Source organism: Amphiura filiformis, chromosome 2 (genome assembly GCF_039555335.1).
Source record: "Amphiura filiformis chromosome 2, Afil_fr2py, whole genome shotgun sequence".
NCBI lineage: Eukaryota > Metazoa > Echinodermata > Ophiuroidea > Amphilepidida > Amphiuridae > Amphiura > Amphiura filiformis.
Window position 1 is genome coordinate 24,784,049 of NC_092629.1, and position 13,351 is coordinate 24,797,399.

Below are 13,351 nucleotides of genomic sequence, written 5' to 3' on the forward strand. Positions count from 1 at the left end.
GATATCAGAAGGACATTCTTCGTATTCAGAATGCAGTTCGATATGTCTGATGTGCTCCAATTGTCCCACAATAAATACTGTCCAAACGTTCATACCCTTCCCTTAAGGTTAGCAACTGTTGCGATTTCGTAGTTCACAGCAGCTTGCGAATGGTAGTGAGCTGTGGCAAAAATTGCATTGATCATTTTACAGCGAATGTGTCGCAGAATTCAAATATCCCAGATATACTTTTGTAGGTCATGTGGTTCTTGAGTTATGTTTTAAGGAGTGCTAAACCAGCAACACGTTTGTAAAACGTACTTAACTCATTAACAACAATAAATCAAGCACGTTTTTAAAGTATATGATTTGTAGAATGAACCTTTGCAAAACATCAAAGTGTTATTTTTCAATAATTAATGTGCCACAATAAGTTAAAATTCAGGTTGTTCCCGGATTCAAACTGCGAGCTGGGGACTAAAACTAACTTCCTAGATTAACATCCAAGGTCCTGCTTCACCCAAAACCTACGATATACCAATGCGAGTTTAAAGTATGAATGTCCCAAAGAACAAAAGAATTTTCTTTGAAAAAAAAGGTCACCGCATTTGAAATTCACACCCCCTGTAAGGAAGATTAAGATCACGCCTTCCATATGGATGTCAACTATAATAGCCCATAGTTATTGCACAACGCTTATATAACTTGTGCTTATGGTATATTACGTAAAACGCAATAAGTTAAATCTAGAATTAATATCACCATGGTTGCATCCAAAGGGCGTGGTATTTGTTAACGGCAGTTTCTATTCCAACGTTAATGATGAGCAGTAATGTGGTTTTTACCAGTGCAACAAGAGGGATCACCATGGCTCTCAACTCCTCATCTAACGTGTATGATTATTCTGATGCATACAAACATCCCTTGTACATTGAGATATTTATTTCACTGTATGTGTGGACTATTACCATCTTAACATTAAAGGCCCTTTCAGTGATTTCACAGGAACATTAAAAAAAATGGAAATTTGTCAGAGTTGCTTAGAAATAAAGAATAAGTCTACAGAATTTCATTAAACCACTTTTCCCCTGAATACATCGACAAATTAGTCAAAAAACAGAAGTTTTAGAAAGGTTTTCTACTTCAACTCAGATCGACTCGAGAAAATCGAGATTTTCGTACAGTGCGCCACCAATCGACTGGAAAAACTTCCTAGTCCAGTGTTTCTAACACGGGGAAGTAGAGTCTAAATTGATTTAAAACAGACGTTTAATTTTTGTAGTAGAAAACAAAATAAGCAATTAAAGGTCAGTTAGGTCACCGAGGCAAACTAACGGTCAATTCAAATATGAAAAACAGTTAAAATTGTGTATTTTGTTTAAAATAGTAGCTACTGATGTAATAAGTAGTAGAAACAATACGCAACGCGTGTTGGTACGTGGAGAGTGAGCTTCTTTCGATCTCGAGTCGGACTTTTTGTACTGTCAGTATCAAAAGTCCAGAATCATGCAAATGCTTTATTTTGTCTAAAATACACGGCTTTCGACCGAACCACTAGCAGGCTATGTTAGCACATCTATGCCAATTACAAAGGTACCAAAATCTGAATTTTGATGATTTTTACGATCGTCCGGATGAGCAAATCACTGAATGGGCCTTTAACAGGCAATACTCTTATATTTGCTTCATTTGCTAGAGATGCCGAGCTTCGTGCCAAAGCTGGTAATCTTTTCATTCTCAATCTAGCTTCAGCGGATTTCCTTGTAGGAATCAATGCGTTAACATTTACCAATCTTTGGCGACATTATGGAAATTGGCCTTTTGGAGAATGGATGTGCAAGATCTATATGATTTTCGACTATTCAGCAATTGTGCAGTCCGCTTTTGCTATAGTTTTGATAAGCATGGATCGATACTTGATGGTTACAATGCAGCTAAAGTATCGAACCTTTATGACGATTAGGAAAGTATGTATTTTCATCGCCACAACATGGTTTTCTTCTTTAATGTTTTTCATCGTGCCGATATTAGGCTACGAGTCGTGGTACCCGAGTACCTGGGTACCGAACTACGATATAACTTGCTACGCCCGTGTTGAGTATAATCCGTCTTATAATATCGTCACAATATTGTTTGCCTTTGGTTTACCAGGCTGTCTGTTAGTATTCTTCAATATGATGGTATTTCTTAATATTCGCAAAAGATCTGGTGGGTTATTTCGTTCTCGGATCATTGCACCATCATCTGCATCATCTGTGAACACGGTACAATCTGTAGTAGATCCACTTCACAAAACTACACGTGAGGTAGGGAGTGCAACTCTAAATAACTCCAGTAAGAGAGCGGCTGTTGGTCAAGCCATAGACGCGGGAGCACAGGAAGAAGTTACGGTACAACAAGCAGCTCGGGACAAAAAGCGTGCATTGAAAAAGGACAAAAAAGCGGCGATCACTCTATCGATGATAGTAATTGCATTCATAATCTGTTGGGTACCATATTAGGCCTACATTGTGCAAATACTCTATGTATTTCTGGCGATTGACCCTAGTTTGACGATTTGGTATGCTGTGTATTATGTGACGTGGTCAAATTCCGCTTTGAATCCGTGTTTATACGCAATTTCAAGTCCTAAAATGAGGAAAAACTTCCTGGATTTGATCTGTATCGGGAAACACTGTAAGCGATAACAATATCATTTGTGGATCTGTAGATCTAAAATAGAATATCGTAGATTTAGCGGTGATATCTCAAAATTACCAGAGGGGAAAAGACTACTCTAAGACAAGTCATAGACAAGTCCATTCCTTGATATTTATGGACAGTGGACTTACATCCTCGGACTTGCAATGGCACTAAACCCAGTGTTTGAGCTGACGTTTTGCGTGAGTTGTTCGTAAATGTGAGATATTGTTACACATTGTTATCGGTAAAAATATTTTGTAAACATATCATTTAAATGCATCGGAAACCGAACAAATTCCGAAATTCCAAAATTGGAAAACAAACAGGAAATGATCTAGTTGTACAGTACTCCATAAACATTTTATAAGACCTCCTACCATAGATACTCCATCAAATTCCGCACATTTGCAATATAGTTCCGCTTGAAAAGCCAAATTCCGCAAATGACATGTTATTTTCCACGAACGCGGACTTTGGAGGGGTCCCAAATATTTCAAGGACCAGTGTCAATTATTTTCTGATCAGAAAAACTTGATGCCCCCCCCCCCCTTCCGCTGACACAAACCCTCCGAAAACTTGAATACAAATGGTTAGGATAGGCCAAGATAGGCGAAGAATGAACTTAAATTAATTATAACTGCAAAGAAACTCTTTAAAACTACAAATCCCAGTCATTTCAAGAGTGCACTTGGAAGAGAGAGTATTTTCCGAAAGAGAACTATATCGCAAATGCGCGGAATTTTATGGAATATCTATGGTAACAATTACAATTCCAGTGATATGTTCTACTAATTTGATATGAAATGACATTTTGCAATAGCAAAGTCAAAATTAGGACTTGCTGTCAATAATATGAAGGAAATAGGTGACAGAGGCAATGTGTGAAATACAAGTAGTATTTAAGTTATAATAACCTTTGATACCCGACCTGACCTTCCATCATGGCGCCATGATTCGTCTTATGTATTTCTATTTTGCTCTCAAGTAAAATAAAATACCAATCTGCACTAAGCAGACAGAATGTTACTTGGCTCCCAGCATGAATTATTGATTTTATACGGAGGTAAAGAAATGCACAGTGTATGTGCAAGCCGTGCAACAATACTCCAAATATTTACGGTAAATCTGAATAGTGGTCACATGTTGACATATCATGTGTTTGGGAAATCACGTGGCAAGATTTTAAGATTTCAGGCTTGCTTACTAGTTAATTGCCATTTGTACTCTTTATTATTTATCTTTGTTAATTAACATATATTTTAAATGCTGATAAATCGTGGATGGCTGCCCATGATATCTGTTAAATTCAATGTTTTATGAATATAATTCTACCACGCAGAGGGGGTCACGCAGCAGAATTTCACATCACCTGACTTAGCTAGATTTCGAAGCTCTGCTCTTCAAATTCATGTAAATGTCAAAGTTTATACATTTAATATATTTAATATGATACTAATTTTTTGTTATAACCAACTGGTACACGAAATATACAGCTTATTACCTATACAGAAAGGTGATTAAGGCCTATCAGCCTTCACTCAGCAAATTGACATGCCCGGCATATGCAGCCATTCTCCGTCTGGATAACATGACTATCGCCCTCAATACGTTGGGCACAAATTTAAATAACAATACGCTATTTACATATCAATCCGGCCTCATGCTAATTAAAGCTGCCCCATCCAGGAGTTCATCTATGCTTGTACCATCTGTATTTAAAGTCAGTTCCGCTCGATAATCTATATAAATAGGTTGTCTTAAGGCGGCGCGATCTTTTATCAAAAGAGCTTTCCTTTTATCAAAAGAGCTTTCTGTGAAAAATGTATTAAATATGCAGCTACTAAGTTATGGAATAATGTTGATAACAGCATCAAAAGCTCATCATCTATCAATCCATGCATTTTAAAAGCATCTTATGCAAAGTTACTATTAATTCTTATTGTTTCTGGTTTATATGACCACATTGATATTTATTGGTGTCTAATTTACTATTGTTTATTGTTATTATTGTTATTTTTTATATTTATTTAGGTTAATTCATATCAGGATATGGCAGGTTATTGTTAGTTATTCATTGATCTGACAATCTGCTGCCATGTCCAATGATGAATTAACCAAACAAAGGAACACATACTTTCAGGCCTCTTTTGGCCTTTCCTGCGATTCCTTCACTCTCACATATTGTATTTTGATTATTTATGAATGAAATATCTTTTGTTGATTTCAAATGATAATGTCATGAAGTCGTAAATAAGTCGAGTCTCGAGTCATGGCTCGTTAGAAGTCTGGGAACCGGTAGACTTCAAAATCTAACCAAAACTTGAAGTGAATATTAGTCGACATTCGGTTGCCGAATATTGAAATCAAAACTGACGGAAATTAAAATTGAATACAATACCGGTCTAACAATGCAGAGGAAATGAATTTTAAAGTTCAAGTGAGACATTTTCCTATCCACTGGAACTACCGGACGATACATTTACATTCAAAATCTAACTTCGTTTGTATCTCTAGAAAATAGAATCATATTCGTGATGCAATTTCAAATTCTTGCATTTTCCCAAACTGCAATTTGCTCCCCAACCATCAAGGAATTGAACATCTTTTGTTTGATTTACTAGAGTATAATAACATGACATTTTTTCTGTCCAAAACTATTACATGAGCACTGATCAAACATATTGAAGACAAACTCTATCTGCCATGCTTTTGTCATCTCAAAACCCATTGAGTTTTTGGGACGTTGGCCAATCTTACAAAATACATTTTCTATCCTTTTTATCCGTTGTATACTTGTGAACTTTGTTTTATATTTCCTCTACTTTACCCAAAATTACCCAAAATAATTTACTAAATTACCCAAATTCATGAGTTTTTGAGTTAACTAAGAAGGTTATTAAATTTAAATTAATGGGTTTTAAATTCAAAAATGCTCTCGTCAACCTTTTCCAATAATAGTGTTTTTTATGTTATGGTGTTTCTAACTTTCTCTAAAATAAAAAAAACCCAAACCAAATCAAAACACCACAATCTCAGTCAATAAACACTTTATCTAAAAACATCTAGTGAGAGAATTTAGATATTAAGATCATTAACCACCCACTAAAATTAGGAAACCATACCACCACCCTGTAAACTAAAAATGAAACATGGAAAAATTCAGGGAATGTTCAAAAAATAAAGAAAAACATAAGAGTCTGTAAAATATCCATTAAAGCCCTAACATAGGCAGGCACAAGTATTTTCTTTTTTGAATATATAAGTTTCAAATGACAAAGTAGCTATCTATATATTGCGGTTTCTCTTGTTCTATTATATTGATCTCAATGTGTATAATTGAATACATGAATGCAGAACCCACCCAACTCCATACTTTGGCCAAATTGAGTTAAGCATGGGAAATTGTTGCGTAAACATAGGGCTACCATGTATAAATGCCCAAATCCACCCTCTAGGTGCGTCTACTGAGCATGTGAAATCCAGTATGGCCTATACCCAGCATGTATCATACACATTGTTTTTTAGTTTTCTGAAAACCACTTTCGATGGACTTGAGTGGGTTTTGTATTCAGATAGTCAATTGTATAAACCCTGCAATGCACACATATCAATATGACATGATCAAAGGGAATGAGTCACATATCTGCAATTTTCAATTAGAAGTTTTTTTATATTACTTTCCGGTTTACAAATGCAACATTTTGATGTAAACCTCGCCAAAATGGGACATCTGGTTGCCGAGTTATAGCTGAAAACAATATAAAACAAAAGAATTTGAACATTATATAGAGACGAATTTCATAGTTCTTATCCAATTAAAACAGCACTTACTGTGGACGTTTCGAAATCTGTCAGATTTCTTTATCAACACTGATGTTGTTGTGACGACCTTCTGTTTACAACTCGTTGTTGTTCAGCAACGCGGTTGCCTGTTGATTTCTTCTTCAGAAGATCGTCAAACACGTGAGTTAGCTTGTATTGCCCCTCGTCTCTGTTCATAGTGGTGCTTTGCTGCCTGATGTTAACTGCTTCTTTGATCCAACGAGTTGTAAACAGAATGTCGTCACAACAACATCACTGTTGATAAAGAAATCTTACAGATTTCAAAACGTCCACAGTAAGTTCTGATTTAATTGGACTAGAACTATGAAATTCGTCTCTTTTTTTCCAATAACAGTCCTGATGAACATGTTCAGTAATTTGAACACTGTTTTTGCCAATATCTCACAAATAACATTAGCAACATCTGACCCATTCCCCTTGATCATGTCACAAACAGGACCCTGCTATCTGAGTTTGAGGCAAAAATCAGTGTTGCGAAAATGACATGTGACATTCGATTAGATACATGAAAGAAGAGTTAAATGAGCTAGCCTTGATTTTGACCTCTCACTCAAAGACCTATACAAGCAACATTCATTTATTATTGATTGTGTTACCTATTTTAAAATAGGAAAGTCATTAGCAGCCATTTAGAACTAGAAATTCAATGTTTGAGGCTTTTTTGGGACTGTTTTGGCTATCGCCCAGAGAACAAGTTATAAAAAATGTCATATTCTCACCCAATGCACCCCTAATTGAGGTCTCCCACATTTTCACATTTTGCTTTCAATGACCCATATTTTTTACCAAATATTTGAAATTCATCATACATGCGCCCGTGCCCAACAGAAAACAGAGGCGGCAAAAACAGAAACACGAACGCTGCAGCCGCACTCACAGGTCAGGCCAGAGTACATGCATAATGAAAAACAGACAAAATATTGATTAAGGGCTGGGGTATGAGCGACCTTGAAGTTCCGGTATCTGGAGAGGGGAAGCAATGAGTTACCCCAAATCACAGCGGCAGGTAGTGACTGGGCCGCCGAGTGCTAGTATATATTTATTTTGGAAGGTTCGTGTTTTGGTTAAATTTTGGGGCGTTTTTCCAAAATTTGATATTTTTGGTCATATTTCAAAAAAGCGACATGCCAAAGACAACTCTTTGGGCACATAGTTTGTTATTGTTATTGCAGTTCTTTACTTCTTTTCCACATACCTACGTTAACATTCGATTTCGTGATTTACTAATATTATATATTTTATGACTGCAATTTGGCGTTTTCAATGCGTTTTACACGTATCATGAAATTAACGTAAATATCTAGTCACGCTGCTTTTAGAATTTTTACCTGATCGTCGGCTTTTGCAGGCAACAGAATGCAGATTGGCTCACGATAGATGTCGTATTCCTCTATGTGGTTCACTCATTGATAAAATGAGTTTGCATTCCTTGTAACAACACACACATTGCCGTCTGGAAACCGGGTCTGGTACTGATTTTGGGACAGCCAATAGACTTCAGCGCCGTATCAAATCTCATAAAACCACACGACTGACGACTATGTGTTTATGTTTCCCGCACGAAAGCTTGTGTCTACATCTATTATTATACTTCTTTGGAAACGTTGACCTTTGACCATTCTTTGTATAACGCCCTGATATGACCTTGATATGTTCGCTTGATTGGGTACGTTATAGCATCCATTTCATTGAGGTGTTAGGACTTGGTCAGTATAATACTTGCAGGGATACAATAGTTTAACATGGTGTGTGAGCATGGTGAAAGACTCATTATTGATTAGGCGCGGACATATTAAAGGCACAGGTCCTTTGCGTGTATAGCAGAAAATTATAATAGAATGTGTGAATAGAATGTTTGAATTTTGCAACTAAAATACTAACTGCATTCTGCATTATGTATTTATTTATTTATTTAGGCCTATGCCTATTTATTTATTTACTGACTTATTTATTTATTTTATTTATTTGGAATATTAGTTAGTAGGCCTAGTTAGTAATATTCCATGATAGGCCTACGTCGGTTTATTATTGATTGTTGATAACTTGACAACTTGATTGATTGATCGATTGATAGTCATTTCACATTATATTCCTAGTTTATAGGCCAATTTGAATAGCATCGTACATTAGATAAATAGACCTATCAGTATTGATTTATTCTATTCAGCAATATCAAGGATTACTATCAAACTTCTCATAGCTGATTGTCAGTTGGCTCAGTGGTAACGCAGTAGGTTTTACAACACCGAGGTCCCGGGTTCGATTCCCACCTCTGCCTATTTTTTGCAAGGCTGAGAAAAAATGAAATTTCTGGACTGCAAACTTATTTGGCGCGCGATCTGAGCTGGTCCTTTTCTGGTGGCTGTGTCTGTTACAGGCACACTCCCTCTGCATCCAAACCAGGTTCACGCTCATTGCACCTCCCTTAAGTACAACATAATAATATTATCAAACAGAGTGGATGAACAAACAAATGTCAAATGTCAAATTAGCAGCAAGTGAACACATAATAATTAAAACAGCAAATTTTACTGAAAGTATTGTTTGAACAGGTAAGTTTTGAGACCTGATTTGAATTGTTCTACAGAAGCATGGCGTCTCATATGATTAGGAAGATTGTTCCACTATACCGGTGCTGACATTGCGAAAGCTCTGGAACCATAAGTTATAGTCCGTGGAATAGTAGATGGCAATCTTAGCAGATTCTGTGTTGCAGATCGAAGAGAGCGTCCGGGCTCATACCGAGTAATGTGTCAGGAGCGAGATCATGCATGCACTTGAAGGTCAAAAGCAATAACTTGTACTGGATCCTCTGACAAACCGGTAAAGAACTCGCGCGGATCCCGCACAAATTTTGGTTTATATAACTTAAGATTGGTTGGCGCACAAAATTGGAGTTACCTGTCCTTAATAATTTTATAACCCCTTATTTTTGGTGTAAAAAATAAGACAAGCGGGGGGGGATGTAGGAATAACAACTTATTCATGGCGATGCGTGAGATTGTACTCAATTTTCAGCTTTTTGAGTGAGATTTACTTTTAGGCGTGAGATTATACTACCTTGGCGTGAGACCGTGAGAAAGTGACCCCTGCTCTCACATATTGTATTTTGATTATTTATATTATGCATAATATGATTGTTATATGATGAGTGAAAAAATAAATGAATGAATGAAATATCTGTTGTTGATTTCGAATGATGTCATGAAGTCGTAAATAAGTCGAGTCTCGAGTCATGACTCGTTACAAGTCTGGTAACCGGTAGACTGTATAGCTTCAACAACTAACCAAAACTTGAAATGAAATGAATAGTCGACATTCGGTTGCCGAATATTGAAATCAAAACTGACGGAAATTAAAATTGAATACAATACCGATCTATCAATGCAGAGGAAATGAATTTTAAAGTTCAAGTGAGACATTTTCCTATCCACTGGAACTACCGGACGATACATTTATATTCAAAATCTAACTTCGTTTGTATCTCTAGAAAATAGAATCATATTCGTGATGCAATTTCAAATTCTTGCATTTTCCCAAACTGGAATTTGCTCCCCAGCCATCCAGGAATTGAACATCTTTTGTTTGATTTAGTAGAGTATGATAACATGACATTTTTTCTGTCCAAAACCATTAAATGAGCACTGATCAAACATATTGAAGACAAACTCTATCCGCCATGTTTTTGTCATCTCAAAACCCATTACAAAAATGAATTTTCTATCCTTTTTATCCGCTGTATACTTGTATTTCCTCTACTTTACCCAAAATTACCCAAAATAATTTACTAAATTACCCAAATTCACGAGTTTTTGAGTTAACTACTGGCACAACGTTAACAATGGAGGTTATTAAATTTAAATGAATGGGTTTTAAATTCAAAAATGCTCTCGTCAACCTTTTCCAATGATAGTGTTTTTTAAGTTATGGTGTTTCTAACTTTCTCTAAAATAAAAAAACTCAAAACAAATCAAAACACCACAATCTCAGTGAATAAAACATCTAGTGAGAGAATTTAGATATAAGATCATTAACCACCCACTAAAATTAGGAAACCATACCACCACCCTGTAAACTAAAATTGAAACATGGACAAATTCAGGGAATGTTAAAAAAATAAAGAAAAACGTAAGAGTCTGTACAATACCCATTAAAGCCCTAACATAGGCAGGCAAAAGTATGTTCTTTTTTGAATATATAAGTTTCAAATGACAAAGTAGCTATCTATAGATGAGGTGACCTCAATGTTTATCAACAAAGGCAAGGGACTGGTATCATATTTATGCTTGAATGAACCCCATGCAACCACTACACTGTTTAATAGTCTTATTGTGATGTGGCGGGAGTTTTAAAAACACGAGCCCTGAACAAAATATGATGCGCGCGCATACTGCCAGGCAAAAAACAATGGAAATTGTGATGATGCGTGCGCATACTGTCAGGCATTGACGTCAGAAGTCACATCATCTATATATTGCGGTTTCCTCTTGTTCTATTATATTGATCCCAATGTGTATAATTGAATACATGAATGCAGAATCCACCCAACTCCATACTTTGACCAAATTGAGTTAAGCATGGGAAATTGTTGCGTAAACATAGGGCTATCATGTATAAATGTTGAGCCCAAATCCACCCTCTACGTGCGCGTGCGTCTATTGAGCATGTGAAATCCAGCATGGCCTATACCCAGCATGTATCATACACATTCCGCTGAGTGCACCAAATCCGCGTAACTTCGGAGTAAGCTACTATAAGTTGGCGAGTATCTCGCATTTTGAGACTTCCAAATCGGCGTAACTTACTAGACTAGTAAGTTCTATTGTTATTATACTCGGCAACTTACTCTTCATCTTTTGCGGAGTAAGTTGGCGAGTATCTCAGAATGTTGTGACTTCCAAATGTGCGTAAGTTACTAAGCTAGTAAAGTTACGCCGCAGCTATTGTTATTTACTCGGCAACGCACTCTTCATCGTTGGAGGAGTAAGTTGGCGAGTAAGCAAAACGATGCATAGATCAAGAGCTGTAGGCATTCTTGTATTATTTGTGATATTTGTACAATGTGTGAAATAAAATACGTTTTTAACAAATATATAGTGTGAATCTGTCTGATTTTTTACCCTTTCTGATGTTTTAATAAATTTATAATTAGAAGATATCACAAAATATTGTTCATTCCACACAGTAAATGATCATTTTAAATGGTATTCATTTACTTGCCCTCTCCCCTGAGAAAAGCACAACCCGATAACCGTGCGTAAGCAGTTGAAGGACTGGTGGATCAAGTCTACACTATATACACGTAGTAAGCGCCATAAACATGATACGATTCGATCGGATGATTTTAACGTGACGATAACATGTATATTCATGATCGATGAATGATGAATTATTCATAGATATTATTTATTTCCGCATTTTAAAGAGATCAAGCACTAATTATGCATTCAGAACTGGTAAGACTGATTTACGTTGAAGTGTTCTGATTGGTCCGCAATGTTAATATGAATATTTATCTCGAAATGTCAATATGAATATTAAGTAGATATCATGAATACGTAATGAAGTTCGGTCGTCTTTCATCTTTGTCAGGTCGAAGTATATAATAGTGATTGTGAACCGTTCGATCGGGAAAAGTGGTGGCGCTATATTAATAATTAATCAAACCCTGATCAAACCAGCAGGGACACGATACGATGATTCGATCTTTATTGAATATTTTTTTATGATATTTTCTGATTACTTTAAACAAACAGAAAGAGACAAAAATAAGATAAATGAATACATAATATTTTAAAAATGTATTTTATTTGACAAAACATTTTACAAACAATACAAGAATGCCTACAGCTCTTGGGTGGATCAAGTCTAGGGATTCCCCGGTAGACTAATTCCAATCAGTCGTCTACACTTCGCATGCTTCGTAGTGACGACTGATTATCTTACAGCCAATATCATGACGGACTAAACTATTCAATGCGACTTTGCTTGTGCGCCGTAGCGCGACTGACTAGCGGCGCCCGTGTACCGCGTCGCTGTACCGCGCCGCTGTGACAAGATCGCGCTCTGAACTTCTAAAAACAACAAACTCGGTCAAAAGGTCAATTTGGACACAACTGCGCATGCTCTATGCCACAGGAATCCTGTTGCAAAATCCGTCACTTTTTTTCCACGTAGTTTTCTCAGTCGTCAATCCAGACGGTTGACGACTGAGGGCAGCAGTCTAATTCCCCGGCCTGTGTCGCCATTGGTTGGTTGGTTGGTTGGTTGACGTAATTCCCTCCTTTGCATTAGGAGCACCAGAAAATCAATTCTGTAAAAAGTCATATTGTATATACAAGTCCTTTTATGAAGTTAAAAGTCAAAATTAGGAGTTTCACAAAGTCATTAGATAGGCAGAGCAGCGATGATAGCAGATCTTGTGACATGAAGTCTGTACACAAGTAGTCTTGAGATGGGTTCAGTGTTTGCGGAAGTAGGCCTACATGCCAGGAGTCCCGGCCAGGAGTACACTAAACTAAAAGAATGCGGCGAAATTTTCACTGCGTTATATATGCCATGTGCCTTTATGGTCACTAACATCCTACAGGTGCATAGTTCCTGAAATTTCGCCGTGCATATCATTCGACCACTGACGATGATGATGAGCTATGCATGGTCCAATGATCATTGTGGAATCTACTGTACAGACGGAGCGGGTGTGAGTCGGGTTATTAATTTTAAGCCATAAATGTACGATCTTATGATATGAAATTGTTTTTTTTTTTCAAACCTGAATTTTTTTGGCATATTTGTAATGTTTACACATGTCCCAACTTGCACCTAAATGGAATCGGCCAAATTTGTT

At 36.6% G+C, this 13,351-nt stretch overlaps 1 protein-coding gene across 1 annotated transcript in view; it reads left to right on the forward strand.

The window, feature by feature from the left end:
* The first annotated feature begins 12,976 nt into the window (after positions 1–12,976).
* LOC140135723 (uncharacterized) overlaps positions 12,977–13,351 on the forward strand; it is a 32,188-nt gene continuing 31,813 nt past the window's right edge. The window contains exon 1 of the mRNA XM_072157326.1: positions 12,977–13,204. The gene's annotated coding sequence lies outside the window, so the exon portion shown is untranslated. The remainder of the gene's footprint in view (positions 13,205–13,351) is intronic.